Source organism: Lycium barbarum, chromosome 5 (genome assembly GCF_019175385.1).
Source record: "Lycium barbarum isolate Lr01 chromosome 5, ASM1917538v2, whole genome shotgun sequence".
Classification (NCBI taxonomy): domain Eukaryota; kingdom Viridiplantae; phylum Streptophyta; class Magnoliopsida; order Solanales; family Solanaceae; genus Lycium; species Lycium barbarum.
The window spans coordinates 10,373,086-10,396,474 of NC_083341.1; the positions used below are offsets into that span (position 1 = coordinate 10,373,086).

The 23,389-nt window shown below is 35.1% G+C and overlaps 1 long non-coding RNA gene and 1 other non-coding gene across 2 annotated transcripts; one reads left to right on the forward strand and one right to left on the reverse strand.

Moving 5' to 3' along the window:
• Positions 1 to 3,216: 3,216 nt before the first annotated feature.
• Positions 3,217 to 3,289, reverse strand: TRNAK-CUU (transfer RNA lysine (anticodon CUU)). The gene has a single exon. It is a non-coding gene; the product is annotated as a tRNA-Lys (tRNA).
• Positions 3,290 to 5,720: 2,431 nt separating this feature from the next.
• LOC132642271 (uncharacterized) lies at positions 5,721 to 7,891 on the forward strand. Its single transcript, XR_009583079.1, has 4 exons — positions 5,721 to 6,311; positions 6,395 to 6,526; positions 6,618 to 7,399; positions 7,472 to 7,891. It is a non-coding gene; the product is annotated as an uncharacterized LOC132642271 (long non-coding RNA).
• The last annotated feature ends 15,498 nt before the right edge of the window (positions 7,892 to 23,389 follow it).

Here is a 23,389-nt window from a genome sequence, read left to right on the forward strand (position 1 = left end):
GTATGTGATTGTGCAGGACATGTATCTCCTATGAGATTTTCGGGGGGTTGTGTTTCATCATCATCATCAATTTCATTAAAAGTGTCGATATAATGTTGTTGCATTGCCTCATGATTTAAAAGTGGATTATTTCCACCAATATCAATACCTAAATTAGGTGTTTCTTCCACAAATGTTTCCTCATTAAGCCCACGCCTAACAATACCACTACTACCGGCACCACGTCTAAATCTCTTCGCCATTATTAAATAGAATTAATTTAAATCACACTCAAATAAATCACAAGAAAATGAATTGCAACAAATTAAATTGCGAAAAATAAAGATAGAGTTGGAACGAAGGTACCAAATTGCCGGACTAATTTCCAACAAAGTGAAGGCAGCTATAATTGCAAATCCACCAAAGCTACTTCGGATTGTTGCAAAATCACCAACTCCACCAACAATATTATAATTACAAAATTAATAATTGAAAACTATAATAAGACTTTATAATATTTATTTGAGAGAAATTTAAAGTGGCTAATTGTTGCAAAGTAACTATAATTGAGAGATTGAGATTTGAGAGAAAGAGAAGAGTAAATTGGTGTGGATTAAAATGAAAATGAAGAGGGGTTTATATAGGGGTCGGGGATGGGTTAAAGTGTTAAAAAAAAGTTTGGGGGGTTTGGGGGGAGAAAAAGAGTTGGGGACCGTTTGGCAACGGTCATTTTTGCAAATGGACCGTTGCCCAACGGTCCAATTTGGGCCCAATCCGCAACGGCTACAAACTAAAAAAAAAATAAATTAAATTCCACCGATTTACCGGTTTCGGTTTTACCGGTTTAATCGATTCCGGTACAAAATAAACGATAAACCGGTTCAACCAGTTCCGATTCCGATTACCGGTCCGGTTACCGGTTTGAACCGGTAAAACCGGACCGGTTGACGGGTTCAGTGAAGACAAAAGTAGGATGGAGTTCATGGGGAGAAATAAATGCACTGACAAGGGAATCTATTGTGGCTGGAATAAGAGTACTCCGAGTGTTGCCATTTGAGTGTAATTGTACCCAAAAAAAGAATTATATACGTACTGTCGTACTCTCATTTTTAGTCTTCAAAAATAATACGGAGTACTTCCTCTGTGACTCTGTCCTACAGTAATAATTTTTACATGGCAATTTTTACTTCTCGAAATTTAAATTATGCAAATTTAATAAATATTATAATAAATTTTTCATCATATTAACATAAGAAAATTTATAATTTATGATATTTTTGTATAGTTTTTGAATATCTAAAATTTAATTTTAAAATAATAAGTTGATCTAGCTCAATTTAAATTTAAAAATTAATCCAATTGACTCTCGAAAAATAAAATGTCACATAAATTAAAACGGATGGACCAACATTTTTTATTTAAAAACAATTTAATTAAATTTTAATCTAACTTCTTTTACCAATCTTTTCGACTGAAATCATAAATGAGTTATCTTCCCTCTCCGATGATTTTTTTCTAAAAGTAGTGAAAGAAAAGCTTGGAATCAAACAACGTTCGTTATTACATGTATTTCTTTCCGAGTAGAGATTTAGCAACACATATTAAGTACAAATTATTGATATTAAATTTTACTATATGTTAAGTTATATTCAGAGCTATATAGATTCAATCAAACTCATTAATTTTTGCTCAACTAATATATTTGTGTTAAGAAATTCATTGAATATGTGTAAATATTAAATTTAGAACTTAATTATTTATACTTAAAGTCGTCGTTCTAAAATTCACAACTCAAAAGTTAAAATTCTACCTCCATCTCAAGTATATCGAGTCAAATCTGTTTTATTTTTCTTTCAAGAAAGAGATTGCTCCTTAGTTTTCTTGCTCCCACTTCACCTTGGTCTTTCTGGTTCCATTGATTTGTGGTCTTAACTCTTAACTTCTGTGCTAGATTCTTACTAAGATGATTTAAATTAATACAAATATCTATAATATATTTTAGATTATAAATTATTTTAAAAATTCATTATTTTTAAATTTCGTACTCTAATAGACACTGTCCGATAAATTGAGACAAATAATATTTTTTATCGTTATCATATCCTTAAATTTCCCATTTGCTGTTGTTTTATGAGGCACGTGGATTGTTGGAGCTGCATGTGTACGTGTAAGGCAGAGAGGGGTGTGATAGGACAACCACTTCTCCAAATGATACTATGGAAATTCACAATTTTAATTTATTTAACAACTTTATGACTGATTTATTATATTCAAAAAATATATATTTAAATTCAATATAATTATCATATTTAGTATTTTATAATAAGCTTGATATAGTAATTTTTAACAAAATGTATATATATATATCCTTTGTTAAAATACTGATTTAATTGAATCCATAGAATAATGTGTCTGTACTGTCATTACTTCAATTTCAGAATCTGTTTAACCATGTGGGACTGAATTTTAGGGCTCGCATAGTGGTCAATTTATAAAATTAAAATAGAATTAATTAAATTTTTCTCATCTTACACTTAATATTAAATGTTCCTGAACATAATCAATATTAATTAGAGTGCAATTTATTGGATGTGTATATATATACACACACATGCATACATACATTAACATATAATTAACTTAAATAGTAACATGTCATACGTCAAACTTAATGTAAGTATACCAACACTGCAACACAATAATAACATTAACTACATCCTAATGCCAAATAAGTTCGGCTATATGAATCTCAACTTCTTTATTTAAACTCATTTCATATTTTCGTAATGAATTAACAAGTTTTATGCTAGATGTTGGCCTCACAATCCTCTCCTTTATTCGTGTTCGGGATCGAAAATGTCAACGAGCTCATATATAAGTATCAATAACTGCTAAAAAAAATCTCAATTAGTATCGTCTCTACATATATTTTACTTCTATTTATTTTGTTCTTATAGCTTCTGAGAAATTACAGGAGTAGATCTTTATCTACTTGGAAAATAAAAGGTCCCATACTGCCATAATTAGCTTCAACACTTCAATAATTTCTCATCGACCTTGATGTGACCACTGAATAAGAATTTGTGAATGTATTTGCTTAGTATATGCCAAAAAAAATGTATAAATGCCAAAAAGGTATATGCCATTTTATTTTTTTTTTTCTTTTCTCAAAATATTGCAGATCTACTAATTAAAGCTTTAGAACAAGAATGCCAAAAAGATTTGCTTAAAATATTGCGCCCACCGTGGGGCTCGAACCCACGACCACAAGGTTAAGAGCCTTGCGCTCTACCAACTGAGCTAGACGGGCCAATTGTTTGGTCAGCTACCATGATAATAACCAACCTCTGATTTCGTTCTTTATATGACATTTTTAACTTTGTAAGAAATTTCTGCTCTTCATGAGTTTCTCAATAATGAAGACGATCAAGCTGCTTAGTGGTTTGTAAATTGCATGTAACGACTATTTTAGGTTCTTTCAGATATTTAACTTGAAGTTGTAAATACATTACTAATGTTTATGAAGGGCAATCTATAAGGGTTCGATTGAGTGAACATAAAAGGAAAGAACTATGAGCCCGTTTGGATTGGTTTATAAGTTGCTTATAAGCTGTTTTCAGCTTTTTTGAGTGTTTGACTGACCAGCTTAAAGTCATTTTGTGCTTAAAATAAGTTCAAAAAAATAATTGGGCCCATTTGACTTAGCTTATCTAAAGCAGCTTATAAGCTGAAAACAGCTTATAAGCCAAAAAAAATAAGTTAGACTACCCCAACTTATTTTTTTTAGTTTATAGGTATAAGCACATCCAAACATGCTCTATATATAGTATTGCTTTACATATGTTGTTTACTTTTCACTCATCTTTTCTTTTATACCGACTAACGTTGTGCATTTATGATTTCAGCTTTGTAAGAATTCATGTTTCGTTGCTAAAAGTGTCTTCCTGTTCTAGGTGCATTGCCATTTATGATTTCAGCTTTGTAAGAATTCATGTTTCGTTGCTAAAAGTGTCTTCCTGTTCTAGGTGCATTGCCATTTATGATTTCAGCTTTGTAAGAATTCATGTTTCGTTGCTAAAAGTTGAGTTCAATATAACTTTGAGGGGGACAAAGTCAGTACTGAAGTAGACAAATCTGAACTGCTATTACTATGCAGTGGGAGAAAAAGCTCAAATATGCCATCGAACTTTTCGAAATGACTTTTTTATTCCACTCATTAATAGTTGGACTCATTTATGCCATCGTGGTGACCGAAACGGCTCATTCATACCACTTGCCGTTAACAACTCATACGACTAGTTTTCAAAAAATCAGATTTGACATGTGGCCTCCAATTAGAGGTCCACGTCGCCAAATAAACGAGCCCAAATAAAATTAAAACGCGTACCAAATAAAATTGAAATCCGACCCAGACCTGACCTACCCAGAACCCTTTTAACGCAAATCCTTGTTCTTATTTCCCTAATCACATTATACGATCAAACAGAACCCATTAGCTATGTTAGATTGAACCTAATGGGAAGTAAAGATGCATGATCATGTACAAAGTGAAAATTATAAACTTCACATACTAGATAAATCCTTTTAGAGCAATAGCTAATGGATGCTCTGACAATTAATTTCATATACACTATTAAGATTGTATTGGTTTTTCTCGCTAATGGAAGGATTCATATCCTTTTAAGAGCCGAGTAGCTAATTTTCAATATAATATAAGCATTTCTTACCGATGGGTTTTTGTTTTGACCAACATTTTTGCTCACTTGTGCCTTTTGAATAACAATAACCACTGAATTAAAAATATTACTATTTAAATTCCACGTGATAACTTCTTATTGACAGAAATTAAAAACACTGGACCGATTAAAAAGACCCACCCATATGTATCCGTTTTCGGACTAACCCGACGCGAAACAAAAAGTCTAACTAAAAAAAGAGACCCTACTTCTATCAAACTCCATGTAACCAAAAGTCCACGGAAGTTGCACAGAACATATACTCGATTTTGGGTAAATATGGGTGGGACTCTGCATAAGTAAAGAAAGTAAGAAATCTCATATCAAATTCGGAAAAAATCAGGTTTTTGAATTATTTATGGATCTAACAGCAAAAGCAAAAAAAAAAAAAAAAAAAAGTGACATAAGCAAATAACAGGGAACGGGAAACACGTTGCATTTCAGATTTACAAAATTTAAAACAGGACAGAACTGAGTTGTTCTTTGAATGACTATCCAAGATTACTCCGAACCATAATTAATACATTATATGCTTACCTTACTTGTCTGCGGGATACAAACATTGGTACCATTTTATTGTGTGTTCTAATCCTTTATATTCATTTCTTCGGTTCCTCACCAAATCTTTTCTTAAGAAATTGAGTATATGTTCTCCGCAACTTTCATTGAGATTTTGCTTCCATTATAAACGATCTGGATCTTCATATCGTTACTTTGCATACAGTGCACATCTCACCAAAAGCTTTCTGCAATGCTACCTTCTTCCTCCTGATTTCGATCATCGGAAAAGTTTTCTAGCCAATTATTCGTTCCAAAAAACCTTTTCGCAACCTTTCTTTCAAGTTTCACCATGTCAGCACCGCAAACTCCTTCTAACAAAACCAACATTATCTCTATTTCTGATGCCGTCGGCGCTTCCACTGCCATGATGTCATCGCCACAAATTTTTGGTAGCGAGCAGAATCAGAGCGATGAAATCGCCACCAAGCAAAACCCATCGGCGCGTTCCATAATTCCAATGAACTGGCACTTCGACAATGATCTCCAAGGAAAAGCCGTTGTTACTGGCCAAGCCGGCGGCCGAGACTCTCCAGGCAGTGACTTCCCGTCCAGAATCGGGGCCGAGCTTTTACCCACTGTGAAAGTTGACTGCAGATGGACAAAAATAGAAGTAATCGTCCCCGGGGAGGACGAAAGAATTACTTCTCACCGAACAGGGTATTCATATGTTTACACACACCCGTTGTCGATGAAGATTAGTGAGACCGTGGACCCGGTCATTCTGGACTTTTGCAGGCGCTATAAGGTTTGTCTGGCCCAAGTGGGCCCATCCATGTGGAAGGTGGTGGCTAGCCTCCGATATTTCGCCACCTTGGCCGGTGTGAATTTTACCATCGACCATTTAATCCGTCTCTATTCCCCGAAGTTCTCCCGGGGGAGGCGTGATTAATTTTTCCAAACGGGGTAGAAAGCCCATCCTCACCAGCCTCGATGATGTCTATGACAGAGGTTGGACAGAATGATTCGTAGTCATAGCCACAGCTGATTTACTTCCGATCAGTAGCCAGCCCATGCCAGACCGATGGAACTCTACTCGTAAGCTTTCGCTATGTTCCTGGTAAATCAATCTCTTTTCTCTTATTACTTTTCTTTTGCTAACTTCATTCGTACGTCCTCAGCTACTCTGTGGGAACCCTTAGAGATTAAGAGATTAGTTGATTGGATCTAGAGCATTCGGGATGTCTTTACTCCGGAGTCCAGGACATGAAATAACCTCTCCATAAACCGTAACTGGATACCCAGTAACCACGGTAACTTGTCTCCTCTCACAACATGACTATTTCCACTCTATTTTTCATACGTAGGACCAATTCCTAACTTATTTTGGTTAATCTGTTCTAGGTCTGCCCAAGACCGCTCCAACCATTGAAGTGTCGGTTGATGCAGCCGAGGCGAGCCTCCCTATTAGTCAAACCAAACAGCAGAAGCAAACCCGCACGGGTCCCTATGCCAGTTCCCGGTCCAGGGCTAAATAGACTAAGAAGAACACCCTCAAGGATTCTAGGGAAACAAGTAGGAATCCTCCTCGATTTCCCAAGGAACAAACCCTACCCTCCGTTACCACCGGTTTATCCCTGGTGTTTGACTTAGACAACGAGGGGCCAGAAGAAGAGGTGACACCCTTAAAGAGGGGTAAAAGAAGAAACAGGCCTGAGGGCCCCATCACTTTCTCCGGGGAGGATGCTATTCCCTTCGAAGGATTAGATCATGCGGAGTGAATGGACTCTCGATTCCGAGCTCCCTTTGTTTCATTTGTCGGGGAGCGTGCATTTCCATGTGCGACAACGTTAAATTCTCCCTCTTCTACTTCTGCCACTCCTTCTCCAGCCGAACCGCCCGTACAACCAGCTTCATCCCTTGATCGTCAAAGGAGATCGACTTTTCAGAACCGCCAATCATCTCCTCTCCCTAAGGAACTGTTGGACCAATACCCGGCCCCGGTAGATGACTCTTTTGGATTGCGAAGCATTTCTTTCATGGTTCCAACGAAGTGCCACCTCCTAGCAAAGCCCGTTGGGGTGGCCAACTACATGAAGCATATGGCCACCAATAAAGACCAAAGGAAGATGCACAAAGTCTCATCCGAGTGCCTTATCAATGCTGGCATGCATGTTGCAGCCCAGGTAACTCTTTTGTCCTTTGTCAAATATTTTTTCCTTTTCCTTCTGGATTCTAAATTTGTTTCCCCTTCCAAGCCAACCTTCTCTGTGGAAACGGGCTCCAGAGAATGATAGAGGAGAAAACTGAATTTGTGGCTGAGAAGGACTCTGCCGTGGAACGGATGCTGGCCGCTGAGGCCAAACTTTCAAAAATTGAAGAGCTTGAGGCCAAGCTCGAGCAAGTGGAGGTGGAAAAGCAAGCTCACAGCCAACAGGCCGATCTCCTCCAAACTCAAGTCGATGGAGTGGAAAGGAAAATGCAGCCAAACTCAGGACTCACTGATTAGTATGGTGGAGCGAGTATTCGCTCTTGAAGCGGATGTCCGAGTCCTTGAGGGATGTCTCCGGGCCAAGACTTAAGGAGTCGAGGCAATCTAGAAGGAGAACGAGGTGTTGTAGGTCAGAATGTCCAGTTTGAAAAATCGAAGAGATATTTATAATTTAATATCTATTTATTCTTTTATTAAGTAATATTAATTCCAACGACGGTTCAGGGGTGAAGCCCCTTAAGCAATTGCTTTAGGCCTCCCCTAATTGAGGGCCCCAATCTATTACGGTTAATATTTAATAAAAATTGTACTCGTTTTCAAAAAAAAAAAAAAAAAGCATTGTACTCATATAAAATTATAAATTAGTGTTATTAAAAATATATTAAAATTATGCTTATTTTTTAGAATGCGATATATTTTATTTAAATAATTACTTGAATTTCATAATAAACATGTAATATGCGGGAAACAAATTTGATGACGATATTGATAATAAAAAAAATTAGTCTCTTGTAGTATTTTATAGAGTTGATAATTTCTTAAAGAGTGAATCAAGTCATCTTTTTCAATTCAAAATAAACTCGAACTATTTGAAATGCATGAAATTATTTTAACATTATTATGTAGTACGAAATTTTAAGACCCCATTTCTGGAATCACTCTAAGTATGTAGTTGTTGTTGTTCGTAGTACAAAATTTAGAGCATTAGATGATTAATATTTATAAAAATATTATCTTAACTGTGGATATTTCTTATAAAGACGTGAAGCCTCGATAAGTAGAGTTGTCAAATATCTTTGATGGTGGGATATAACTAAGTGAGTGAATGGTCAACCTACCCACAAGATGATAAGTACACCACACCATTGTTACAAAACAAAAAGAAAAAAAAATACATAATATTCTATTCAACTATATTTAAGGCCTCTTTTTCAGATTTGATTTTAGGCCATCGATTTCGTTGAGCCGCCCTTAATTCATTTCTCAATATTTAGATGTCTTATAATAATTAGGGGCAATATTATAAAAAATTTATGTTATTTATTACTTCTTGTTAAGGAGTGTGTTGGTAAGGGTGTGTCAAGTCAAACAACCAAGTAAACCGGAGGGAGTATAAAACAATTAACAATGAGTAACAACTAACAACCATCCAAACAAGGTGTCAACGGCAAAATTGAGCAATGTTCTTTCCAATAGTTTACAGGGTAAATTAAATATTCGTATTAAAAAAGGAAAAGCTAGCAAGTTCACATATGTATTGCTCAATTAAGAACCTCAATAAAGGGTACTCACGAGTTTCTACAGGATAATTAATGGAGGAGTCTGACCTGTAAGACTTTTGTGGTTGTGTATGCCTACTGTTGAAATCTTGCCAGACATTAACACTACATTCAGCTTAACCTCATATTTTTGCAGATTTTGTATTCAGTTGTAGTGTAGGTGCAATTCTGATATGCTCGCTTGATTTTGTAGTGTATAGTGCTCTACCCTGTTGGTAACATCTTTGTTAGGAACAAAACTTTGACACCTGCAAAATAGTCCTTTACCGTTTGGCCATGAATCTTTTTTACTTTTTTTCGGAAAATGCTTTCACTTTATTTGGAAATCAACGTTTGGCCATGAAAATTTCAAATACAACTTAATGTTGTATTTGGAATTTGGGAAACACCAAAAAACGTATTTTCACCTTTTTTTTTTTCTTCACTTTTTTCACTTTTAAGTTTCAATACATTCAAACAACCAAATATTCTTTGCAAAAACTATAGCCAAACACAACTCCAACTCCAAAATATCAAATAAAGTGAAAAATATTTGATTTTCATGGCCAAACGCCTACCTAATGTAGTATTTTCCTATAAAAGATTTTCACTATTCCTGGCTTATATTACGTAGTAACAGGTAAGGGATGAGCTACAGAAAGAAACTCTGCAGAGTACGTTGTTTTTCCTTTAACAATCATCATCCAATTGATTTTTAAGGTCAAGTACTGAATTAGCTACTGCTCAAGAAAAACTTCATGAATTGGAGAGGAGAACAAGAGAGCTTTCAAAGCTTGCTTTACTTATCTCCTGCTTCGCAAAATAATAATTAGCATAAATATATGTTGAATAATATTTAGAATGAGGGAAAATTATTTGTTTGGTCCTCAAGTTATCGCTATATTCCAGTGTTAATCCTCGTAATATTCGACATAGCACATTTGAAATTTAGCTTAATTGTACTCGATGCATTACTGGTTGATCTTGTTCAATACATTTTGACAGTGCACAAGTATAGTCCATTCAAGATATTGCACTTTCACTTTTTCTTTTACAAACAGTATCAAGTGAGTAACACCCCTAACAGAAATCAAGCCAATTTAACTATTGTTATCAATAACTGCTAAATAGTTATTGATTTGAAACAAGAATCCTCTTATACTTTATTGTGATATGATCTTATATCATTATCAGATGTTCTAAGCGGTTCAAAATATCCTGCTGTTGCAACATCACGTTGTTAGTGTCAAGTTTTTATGATGACAATTTTACTTGTGCAGGTATAGTAATTGAATCACACAAGAAATATATGTGAGCCCACAAAACAGTCCCAACAAGATGGGAGCCCACAAAACAGCCCCAACGAGCTGGGCTCACTCAAGTGAAGATTTCCAGCCCTAACGTGGCTAACAGTAGTACTCTCCAGCAGTACAAAATCGTTCAACAAAGGAAAGATATCTGCAACATTAAAGAAAGAATATTCCAGCAGTATCAAATCGTTTCAAGGAAGGAAAGGCCATCTCCAACATTAAAAGAAATATCTCATGGAGTGTAACAATCGTGATGATTGATAGTACTGCCTCAATGTACAAGGAAAGCAGCAACAGTTCAGCCTTATTCTTGGAAATAGGATCGTTAATTCTATTTCTAAGGATCAAATCCCTTGGGTTGATCTCTCTGCGTGAAGAGCCTAACAACGCTGTAAAAGGGCTGCTTCACAAGCACAAGACTTATGCTTAGTCTCATTCCCTCAAGTGCTCTGCTTTACTTTTAAACAAACATTGTTAGTCTGAGTGATTTTTAGTGTAACAAAAAAGAAAGGAGAGTTACAGTTTGTGAGGCTTTGTATAAAAAAGAATAAGAGTGATTTGAGTGTAGACGTAGGAACTTCTCACTTTCAGTTGCTTAACCGCACGTGAGAAACGATCAAATGGCTGGATATCAAATTCCTGGAGCGATATTGCAAGATGGGCACTCCACAACAAGACCACCATATTTTAACGGTGAACACTATTGCCACTGGAAGGAAAGGTTTAAAATCTTTGTGCAGTCAACTGATTATCAAGCCTGGGTTGTGATTAAAAAAGGACCTAAACCTAATCCCAGAGCCGACACTGAAAACAAGGAAGATGCAGAAACTTCAACAATTGATCTAGAGTCACATGACATTACTAAAGAACAACAAGAGACACTGCAAATAAATGCAAGGGCAATAGCTTTGCTCTATTGTGCAGTAAGTGGAGAAGAGTATGCAAAAATTTCAAATTGTGACACTGCCAAAGAAATGTGGGATAAACTTGAGGTCACTTATGAAGGAACATCAAAAGTAAGAGAAACAAAAATTGAGAACTCAAAGACGATGAGAACATCGAATCAATGTTCACAAGATTCAGCAAGATCATTGGAGAACTCAAATCCCTTGGAGTAACCTATACCAACTCACAACAAGTTAGAAAGCTTGTTAGAAGTCTGCCAAAAACTTGGGAAACCAAAGCAATTGTTCTTGAAGATGGAAATATGGATAAGTTCACCTATAATTAGTTAAGAGGAAATCTAATAGCTTTTAAAAAGAATCACATACAAAGATACCAGAATGACGAAAAGAAGAAAGTGGTCGCCTTCAAGGCTCAAGTTGAAGAATCTGATGATGACTTTAAAGAAGAAGAAGGGTCTATGATTTCTAGGCATGTGATAGAAGCCATGACAAGATCAAGAAATAACAGAAAAGGAAGCTCGAACTTTAGAAAAGGTAAGACTTCCACTGGACAGCAAAAGAATGAAGGAAAGTGTTATGAATGTGGAAAATATGGCCATATTGCATCTGAATGTCCTGAGACAAGAAAGAAACCAACTAGAAGTTATCAAAAACAAAGAGCTTTCAGCAGTTGGAGTGAAGATGAAATTTCTGATGAAGAAGCTGAAAATGTATGTTTCATGGCTCTCGAAGGTAGCAGTAAGGTAAGTTCTAATTCCTGCTCTAAATGTGAAGAAACTCAAGAATTATTAGATCAAACTCTTATAGACCTAAACAATGTCTTTGATGAATATAGAAAACTGAAAAGAGAGAAAAAAGAATGGGAATCAAGATTAGAAATTTGCGAAAAAGAAAAAAATTCGATTCAAAATGAAGTTTATGTTTTACAATCTAAATTAGATATTTCACTGAAACCTTCCAACCATAACTATGTCAAGTCAAACCAGTCAACTTACACAAATAAGTCCACTGAGAAAAAGGCCTTACAAATGACTAACAGTTTTAAAGGAAAGAAAACTGTTTCCTTAAACACTAATAAGTCGACTAGAACCTCTAAGTGGAATGAAAGGAAGCCTGGAATACATAGATCAACCGATCCCTATAAGGTGGAAGGAAAACCTTTTCAAACATGTTTTTGCTGTGGAAAACTCGGCCATAACTATCATAACTGTGGATTTCGATTTTCAACTGCACCTGGTTGGATATGGAAACCCAAGAAAATTAAATGTTTTGAGACTAACCATCAAGGACCCAAGAACTCTTGGGTACCTAAACAAGAGTAAAAAAATTTGTCTTGCAGGAACACCACAAGAAAAGAAAAAAGGGAAAATGGTATCTAGATAGTGCGTGTTCAAGACATATGACAGGCGACAAAAGTCTATTCAAATCAGTCGCTGACTTTGATGGAGGATTGGTAACTTTTGGAGACAACTCAACTGGAACGGTAATAAGTATTGGTAATATTACTTTTGATAATTCTTGTGATATTTCAAATGTTTGGTTGGTAAAGGGACTTAAGTATAACCTGTTAAGTGTAAGTCAGCTATGTGATTCAGATCTTGAGATAAGATTTAGTAAATCAGGTTGTGTCATAGAAAACTCCTCTGGGATAAAAATTCTTCCTGGAAGTAGAAACAAAAATGTGTACACCTTGGACTCTGTCAAAAATCCTAAAGGTCATATATGTCTGGCATCAATGGGAGAAGATCCGTGGATGTGGCACAAGAAGCTTGGGCATGCTAGTATGCGCTTAATTGAAAAACTAGCAAGACATGATCTTGTAATAGGATTGCCAAAACTCAACTACACTAAAGATCATTTATGCGATTCGTGTCAAAAATTTAACAAACTAGAAACTCCTTTAGTTCTAAAGATATTGTGTCTACATCAAAGCCTTTGCAATTACTTCATATGGATCTAGTTGGTCCTACTAGAACTGCTAGCATTGGAGGAAAAAGGTACGCATTTGTTATAATAGATGACTACTCTCGTTTTACCTGGGTAATATTTCTTGCTCATAAAGATGATACTCTAAAGAATTTTAAGTTTTTTTGTGAGAAAATTCAGCGTGAGAAAGGATATTACATCACTTCCATTAGAAGTGATCATGGAGGAGAATTCGAAAATAAAGCTTTTGAAGAATTCTGCAATGATCAAGGATACACACACAACTTCTCCTCACCTCGATCTCCGCAACAAAATGGTGTAGTTGAACGAAAGAACAGAACCCTTCAAGATATGGCAAGAACAATGACCATAGAAACAAGCTTACCACATCACTTTTGGGCTGAAGCGGTAAGTACAACTTGTCATATTTTGAACAGATGTCTAATCAGACCAATTCTCAAGAAAACTCCATATGAGCTATGGACGGGTAAGAAACCAAATATTAGCTACTTTCATCCTTTTGGATGTAAGTGTTTTGTTCACAATAATGGGAAGGAAAATCTTGGTAAGTTTGATCCTCGAAGTGATGAAGGTATATTTCTCGGTTATTCTCTTACTAGTAGATCCTATAGAATTTACAACAAACGTACTTTATCTATTGAAGAGTCTATTCATGTTGTATTTGATGATACTAATCACCTGGCCGAGAAAAGGAAAATTGCAGATGAGAAGACAGTCAAATACTTACTGCAGTGGTTACAAGACCCATTGAAGAAAAGGCACCCTGTGAGTCGACTTCTGATGCACCTCAGTCGACTGATATTACTATTGGAACAGTTCCAAACGAATGGAGAAGCGAACCTGACTATCTAAAGAAATTTGTTATTAGAGACATTCATGAAGGGAGGAAAACTAGAGCATCTAGTAAAAATAATGTAAATTTGGCTCTTATTTCTCAATATGAACCAAAGAAAGTTAGTGATGCCTTAAAAGATGAATACTGGGCCAAAGCTATGGAAGAAGAACTTGATTAATTTGAAAAGAACAAGGTGTGGAATCTAGTTCCGAAACCTGAGAATGCTTCAGTCATTGGCACAAGATGGGCATACAGAAACAAGCTAAATGAGGTCGGAGAAGTAGTTAGAAACAAAGCCCGATTTGTTGCTCAAGGATACTCACAACAGGAAGGAGTTGACTATGATGAAACTTTTGCCCCTGTTGCCAGGTTGGAATCCATTAGAATTTTGCTCACATATGCTTCTTTTAAAAAATTCAAACTTTTTCAAATGGATGTCAAAAGTGCTTTTCTAAATGGGTTCATTGAAGAAGAAGTGTACGTCAAACAACCGCCAGGTTTTGAAAACTTAAAATTTCCCTATCATGTTTTTAAATTAAGTAAAGCTTTATATGGTCTTAAACAAGCCCCTAGGGAATGGTATGATTGCTTAAGCTCTTTCTTGGTAAGTCACGGCTTTTTCCGAGGAAAGATCGATACAACTCTTTTCATTAAACGATCCTCATTAGGAAATCTCATTATACAAATATATGTTGATGATATTGTTTTTGGAAGCTCTAACCCTTCTATGTGCAAGGAATTTTCTGATCTTATGCAAAGCGAGTTCGAAATGAGTATGATGGAAGAATTAAAATTCTTCTTGGGACTACAAATCCATCAAACTGACAGTGGAATATTTATATGTCAAGCTAAGTATGCTAAAGAACTCGTTCAAAAATCTGTCCAAAAATCCTGTGCATCATTCTAGGGACAAGCATATAGATATTAAGCATCATTTTATCAGAAATCATGTTGCTCAGGGAGATTTTGAAATAGTCTTTGTTAACACTGAAAATCAGCTTGCTGATATTTTTACTAAACCTCTTCTTGAAGAACGTTTCTGCATGCTAAGAAAATCTTTGGGAATTATTGAGAAATCTGTCTAAATTGTTTAACAATCCGTGTCCAGATTTTCGGCTATTCAAATCCTTGCCATAAATTGTATCCATCCAATTATGACCGTCCCATCTTCCCATATTTTACTTTTTACCTTCCCATAAAATCTTTTTTTTCATCTGTATCCCCATAAACCCTTTTCACCTTTCTGTCTACCTTTCCCTGCCAACCTTTTCCGTCTGTACTCTCGTCTCTCCAATGGTGAAAAACGCGAAAACCCCTCTTCTCTCCACACGCCAAAGCTCAAGACTCCAGGAAATCGGAAAGAATCTCTCTTCTGCCCCTCATGACTCCGTCATCTCCGGCGACTCCTCTTCCTCTGACACCTCCGACTCTATTCCAATTTGCAATCTTGGAAAGCGAGCCTTTGCTGATGCTGCATGCTCCACCTCCTCCAAGAAACTCAAAACCATCACTGATAAACCCCTTGATCTTTGCAAGAAATTTTGGGATGACCATCATCAACAACTCTTCTCGTCTCTTGAAGACAAAACCATCGTCTCTGGTAGGATTGTTGATCTTGACCATATGCTTTCTCTATGTTGCAAGGTCAAACAGTTATTTTTCTATCAAGGATGGGAAAACTTTTTCAAAACCCCTCCTCATGTGTATGAAACCCCTGTTCGCATGTTTTATGCAAATCTTCGGTCTTCTAAAGCTAATGAACTCGAAAAAATGGTTCTTGGTACCCACATTGTGCTAAATTGCTCTGTTCTTGACTTTATTTTTGGTTGCACCTGTACTGGTTTTTCCGAACTACCCAAAAATTCCTGGCCTGATTCTTTTGAAGTGTCTTTTGATGATGTTAAGAAAACCCTTTCAAATTCCACCTCTGTTCCTGCTCAAATTGGTCCGTCCAACATCTCTTTTGAGGCTTGTGTGCTTGCTCATATGGTTGCGACTACTGTTGTTCCTCCTGCTGGGTCTTATTCTACTATCTCCCAACGTGATGCTATCTTTGCTTTTTGCCTTATCTCCAAGAAGAAAATAAATTTTTCCTCCATCATCATCAATTACATGATTGAGTGTGCTTCCAATCCTTCTAGCCTTCCCTATGGAATGCTCATCTCCCGCATACTTGAAGTCCACAAAATAGATTTAGTCGACTATCCCATTACTCTAGTTAAGCAATGCTACAATTCAATGGCGTTTGGTAGCATGGGATATGTCTTGAGCAATGATTCTTGGGTGTTAAAGGACGTCTATGAGGCATCTCAACCTGGTCCCTCTACCAAAGGGAGAAAATCAGATCCTTCTGTCGCCTCTGCTGAAAGCTACGCAGAACTTCTCGCCAAACTTTCTTCTATGGATGAAAAACTTGAGTCTGTCAAAGACTTAATGGCATCCACATTGTTTCAAGTAGAGAAGATTCGTGATGCGACTAAGGAAACGGGTGCTGATGTCTCTAAGCTGCAGCTTAAACTGGATGTTGTTTTAAAGGAAGCGGTCAAACTATCCGCCAAGCTTCAAGCCAGTGTTAACGCCATGCCTGAACGTCTTACTACTCCGTTGACTGAAATGAAGGATGCTATTGTGAACACATTAGCCTACTTTCTTCGTCGTCCCGTCTTTCGCCGCCAAGAATAGTTTTTTTTTTTTGTTGTTTTTGGTCTGTTCAAATAATGTTTTTGTGGGCCTTATGTTTTGGTTGTGTTTATGCTGCTATTTTGGTTGGTCTTTTTGTGTTGCTTGGTTTGGTATCTTATGCATGTTATAAGTCTATATATATGTCTGATGTTTCCTTGTCTTTTTTTTTTAGTGATGCCAAAGGGGGAGAACTGGACAGTCAACTGTTCAGGGGGAGCCTACAAGGACTAGTCGACTAGTCAGGGGGAGCCTCCACCCATTCAGGGGGAGCATTCGTTACAGGGAAGTTGACTACATAGTATTTAAAATTGTCATCCTCAAAAAGGGGGAGATTGTTAGTGTCAAGTTTTTATGATGACAATTTTAATTGTGCAGGTATAGTAATTGAATCACACAAGGAATATATGTGAGCCCACAAAACAGTCCCAACAAGATAGGAGCCCACAAAACAGCCCCAACGAGCTGGGCTCACTCAAGTGAAGATTTCTCAGCCCTAACGTGGCTAACAGTAGTACTCTCCAGCAGTACAAAATCGTTCAACAAAGGAAAGATATCTGCAACATTAAAGAAAGAATATCCCAGCAGTATCAAATCGTTTCAAGGAAGGAAAGGTCATCTCCAACATTAAAAGAAATATCTCATGGAGTGTAATAATCGTGATGATTAATAGTGCTGCCTCAACGCACAAGGAAAGCAGCAACAGCTCAGCCTTATTCTTGGAAATAGGATCGTTAATTCTATTTCCAAGGATCAAATCCCTTGGGTTGATCTCTCGGCGTGAAGAGCCTAACAACGCTTTAAAAGGGCTGCTTCACAAGCACAAGACTTATGCTTAGTCTCATTCCCTCAAGTGTTCTGCTTTACTTTTAAACAAACATTGTTAGTCTGAGTGATTTTTAGTGTAACAAAAAAGAAAGGAGAGTTACAGTTTGTGAGGATTTGTATCAAAAAGAATAAGAGTGATTTGAGTGTAGACGTAGGAACTCCATTCAAAACCTCCATTGTACCAAACCTTTATAAAAGAGCTGCAGAGAACACCCTTGCAACCCAAGGGGACTGGACTAGGATTCACATTGAATCTGAACCAGTATAAAATACTTGTGTCATTTATTTTCTGCACCTTACTTTAGCATTCACTGAGTAAGTAGTCGACTATTGGTTCAACCTAGTCGACTAACTGATCGAAAATTTTACAATTCACCCCCCTCTTGCACTTTCACACGTTTCTTTAGAATCAACCTGTGTTCGTTATATCTTGCTGTGGTGATTGTCATTTTCAATTGGCTTCCTTTATTGTATACTTACTCCTGTTGACACTATTTGAAGTTGGTAGCTGATGTTGCTCTTATCAGGTGTTTAGTGATGCTTGTTTGAAGGCCCTACATTTGTCTATCAAGGTCATTCGTGATGATAGATTTGAATGTTTAAAAGTAGTTGGACATAACTTGTTTTTGGGCTATGTGCAGTTACATTTTTAGTCATATTTTTTTGTTTAGCTTGTACTGGGGAACACCAATGAGTGAACAGCTGATTAGATGTTGTCTAATTTTGTTCTTGGAGTTTCTACATATGATCATTTGGGTTCTCTTTGGTCTTAAATATTGATTTGTCTAGCAAGTTTCATAATTGGCTTTCTGCAAATGAATGGTTTACTTTATTGACTAATCCAATTCTGTTATTCAATATGATTGTCAAATCTAGAATGAGATGTATTACTTCTCTTTATCTTATATTCATGTTACCTTTTAGTGTGGAAGTTACTCTCTCCGTCCCATAATAAGTGTCAACTTAGTAAAAAACACGCATATTAAGAAACTAATAATGCAGTATAAAGTTTACCAAATTACCCCTATATAATAAAAATAAATTCTTTTTCCTCTTGTTTAGAGCATGCACAAGTAGTGAACATTTTGACATTAGGAATCCAATAATATCAAGTTTTTATGTAGCTTCTTCAATCATCATTTAAATTTTACTTTAACTTGTCACTTTTTGTCTAAGGGTAGAATTGAAAAAAAACTAGCCAATTAGGGTAGAATTGAAAAAAACTAGCCAATTTGTGTCTTGATTTCCTAAGATGACACTTATCATGAGACAATATTTTTTGGCTAAAGTGATACTTATTATGGGACTTCGGGAGTATGAATTTACCTTTTGAAGCAAGGCTTTGTCTTTTGAATATTTCTTGGTTTACTAAATCGGAGGAACTATTCCCTCCGTCCCATAATAAGTGTCAATTTTAGTTAAAAAGAAAAAAAAAAATTGTCTCATAATAAGTGTCACCTTAAGAAATCAAGACATAAATTGGCTAGTTTTTTCCAACTCTATCCTTAGACAAAAACTGACAAGTTAAAGTAGGATTTAGATGATGATTGGAAAAGCCACATAGTAACTTGATATTGTTGAATTCCCAATATCAAAAAGATTACTACTTGTGCATGTTCTAATCAAGAGGAAAAAGTAATTTATTTTTATTATATAGGGGTAATTTAATAAACTTCATATTACATTATTAATTTTTTAATATGCATGTTTTTAGCTAAAATTACACTTATTATGGGACGGAAGGAGTAGTTTGATAGGACGAATTGAAGTATGAATAATGGACCGGAGATAACTTGGGTTCAGGTTTTCAAAGCTTTTTTATGTGTTTGGTTTTAGCACTCTTCGTTGTTCGATATCATAAAGGTCCAAGTGTCTTCAAAAACGAAATAGAAGCTAGTGCGGCTTTTGATTTTGAGAAAATTTCAATAATATACCATCTAACATATAAAATTACATTTGCGTAGCCATATTTTTAAATTACACCCATATAGCCACTTTTTCACAATATACAATATTATACAACAATATACAACTTTATACATCTGGAATAGACAATGTATCAACCTGGTATAAAAGTGTATAATAATATATAGAGTGTATAATAATGTATAAGAGGTGTTTATATCCAAGAAAAGTCAATTGTATACAACAATATTGTTATAAATATTATTTATTATTATGGATGTCTATCTTTAGGAGAAATATTAGGGTTAGTGACTTTGGGATCAAGTCACTTTTCCCCTATAAATATAGAGGTTCTCCTTCATTGTATTTCATCCCTTATAAGAAATAAGAACTCTCTTCTCTCTTGTTCTACATATATTCTTGCTTTAGTTTATTGTTATATAACACGTTATCAGCACGAGACCCTACCACGCTTAATCTAGAAATTCAAAATTGATGAGTTATTTTTTTTGGTTGGAATATGCTATTGTTTGGTCCATCTACCACAAAAGGCTTTGCTGAGGCAAGATTTGAGCTTTGACTTTATAGTCTTATTTCCTCACCCTTACAGGTAAGTAATTTTCTCTCTGGTAAATCTATTGCCATATTTCCTCAAAACAGTCTAGTGGACATTATGCTTACGTACTATATGTAAAAGAACAACAATATTTTCCATGACAATGAACTGGATAAAGGCCTTGAATATTTGTATCCATTCTTTTTAGTGGATATTTAATTACAGGATAGCAAACCGTTAATTAGTTTGCAAGGCCTCGTATATGTACTATTTGAATTATCTAAAATTCCAATTATGCTTTTACATGATAATCTTATATTTATGACCACTGGCACTACAAGAAAAAAAATATTTGGCAATAATTTTTTTTTGTTGCCATAGATTGATTATTGTTGCAAAAAGTACTTTTGGCAATAAAAAAAAATATTTTGTTGCATGAACTTTTCCCAACGGCTGTTATTGCAACAACGTGCAACAACTTTTTTTTTTGTTGCCAAAAGTACTTTTTGCAACAATAATCAATACTATGACAACAAAATTAAATTCTTTGGCAACAAAAAAATCATTTGCCAACAATAAAATTAAGTTGTTGCCAAATATAAAAATTTTTGTTGCGATTTCTATACTTTCTTGTAGTGTGGGAAGTGGTGATATTTTCATAGGATTATTGTGATTATAAAGGAAGATATGTTACAGAAATATTTGTATTTATGCCTCGATTTGCTCCTGAAGTAGCAATATCTTAAAGGAGGTTCTAAGTGATCACAATTTTATATGGTTAAGGCAAGTTCAGATGATTATGATTCGTTCATGAAGAATAGAACTTTTGATGGTATAAACACAGATCCATTCCCTGGAGTGAATGTGACAATATTTAGTAAAGACTATAAATACAGACGTGCTCTAAGTAGTGAGAATATCACGCTTCACCTCCAGAAGAGGTAGAATAATTGAGAAGAAATATCTGAATATTGTATTCTTTAATCCTGAAGTAGTAAACATTAAAATTTACTCCTGAAGAGGCAAATTTTGAAATTACTCCTGAAGAGATAAACTTTGAGATTTACTCCCGAAGTGGTACGATTCTGAAATTTACTCTCGAAGTAGTAGAACCCTGAAACTTACTCTCGAAGTAGTAAGAATTTGAAATTTACTCATGAAGTAGTAAAATACTTAAATTTATTTCCGAAGTAGTAGAACTTTAAAATTTATTCCTGTCGTAGTAAAACTTTAAAAATTATTCCTGAAGTAATTAGACTTTGAACTTTACTCTCAAAATAAGAAGGTTTTGAACTTTACTCTCGAAAAAGTTCAACTTTGAAATTTACTTCTAAATTAATAAAATAATGAAATTTTCTCCCCAAAATTTGTTGTGACTTTATAATGCATGTAAAGAGTTTTCTTACTTTTCTGCAAGCTTTCAGTTTTGGTTATTTAAGTATTCACTATGTATTAAGCATTGACTCCTTGATTCTTATTTGTTTGCCTTCAATTGATAAGATCCCAATCTTACCCATATGTATTAGTGATTTATCTTAACTAATATATTTGAGTAAGCCAGCAAAATGTATGGCCTGTATTTCTACCACGGCCAACTCACCAAGTCCAAATGTGATGTTAGAATCAATTCATAGTTGTGTAATGAAATCAAAACTTATCTATCCTAAGTTGGTGCTTTATTTTTCACTAAGTTTGCATGTATAATGATTTACCATTAATTTGAGGTTAAATATGACATCCTTGATTACCAATTGGCATGTAGAATTTGCTAATAGAAATATATTTGATTTTCTGTAATCGGAATGTTTAATCTCGAAAACAAAACTATGATAGGAATGTTAAACTCCTCCGATTAGATGGAGGGGTATTAAAAACAAATAAAAAAAAATAAAGTAACATGCTTATTACTCTTGATTTTTTTTTATGAAGCATTTTGCTCACAATTGATCGGCTCAAATACATTGTGAGGTGCAAGTTATAGTATTACCTTATTTACTAAACAAAATGGTTTGACGTATTTCTGAATTATCTATGGTGCACTTGTTGTGCTTTCAGGAAATATTTCTATTTAATTTGCTTTAATTTTCTTAAAATGTTGGGATGTACTATTAAGGAATAGTTCTATATGTCTTTTGGCAGTCTAGAAGTATTGGTATGACTTTTTGCAAGTAGAAAAAAAAAAAGAATTGAGAAATATATTGAAGCGGCGTTTTCTTGTGGTTGAGAGAAATAATAAGCTATTGAAACTTATGTATAAAGCTCATCTAAATAATCAAGTTTCCAAAAGCGATTAAAGGTCATGTTTGTTAGTACAAAATCAATTAAGGGCTCCAGAAGAGCTAACTATTTATTTAGAAGATCATGGCACTAGTACTGTCCAAACAATGTGTGATTATGGGAAATAAATTAAAGGCTCCTAAAGAGCTCGTATAGTATTATGTCATTCGTTCTAGATTGTAATATATGAAGGTGTTATGATCAAAACACAAGTTGTAGTAAACCCGAAGTTTACTAAAGTAAATGACTATCATATTGAAGCTATAGATGATTTGAGGATTAAATATCTTCAAAATCATAGTAGGTAAGAAATATTTATGGGAAATGTTACCCTTTTTATTCTCCAAATTGTACTACACAAATATAAGCATGATGAAATCACATGCCATGGTAAACCAGAAGTTTATTGATACGAAAATGAATTCATGTTATAGTAAACCAGAAGTTTACTAAAAAAATAGCACATGGCATGGTAAACTTGAAGTTACTAGTATAAATAATTTTATTAGTCGGCATGAGCGGTTTGGCCATTTCGATTCAAATATGATGTGAAAATTGAGTATTTGACATATATTGAAGAACTAGAGGATTCTTCAAGTATTTATTCTTGTTGCTTGTTCCCATAATAAGTTGATTATACTAGCAAATATTGAGATTGAATTCCCCAAATTCTGAAAAAATATAAAAGGTGGATATGGGCCCGTTCACTTGTTATGTGATATCTTAAATAGATGGATCGATAAGACAGTTACATGTGCGTTTATTGTCAACCTGCAGTTTGACATATGCAAAGTTACTTGCTCAAAAATGATTGAGTTGAGAGCGCAATTTTCATATTATGTAATCAAGATAATTCATCTTGTGAATGCTAGTTTATATCCAAGCTGGTTTGGCGTTGAATGCCTCCAATAAATAGCTAAACTATTGCTTATGAGAACAATGATTCATGTGCTGGTCTGAGATATGATATATTGTATACATCACTTGTATGCTCCAGACCAATAAATTATGATAAATTCTCCCCTCACAATTGGTTCAGGGTTAGGAACCAGATATTTCCATCTAATAATTTTTTATGTCTGGTATATGATTAATTAATCTACCATGATGCACAAAGATGGATTCCCCCAAAGAAGATGGGATATATGTTAGTTTTTCTAACATAAAGGGGGAGAGAATAAGCA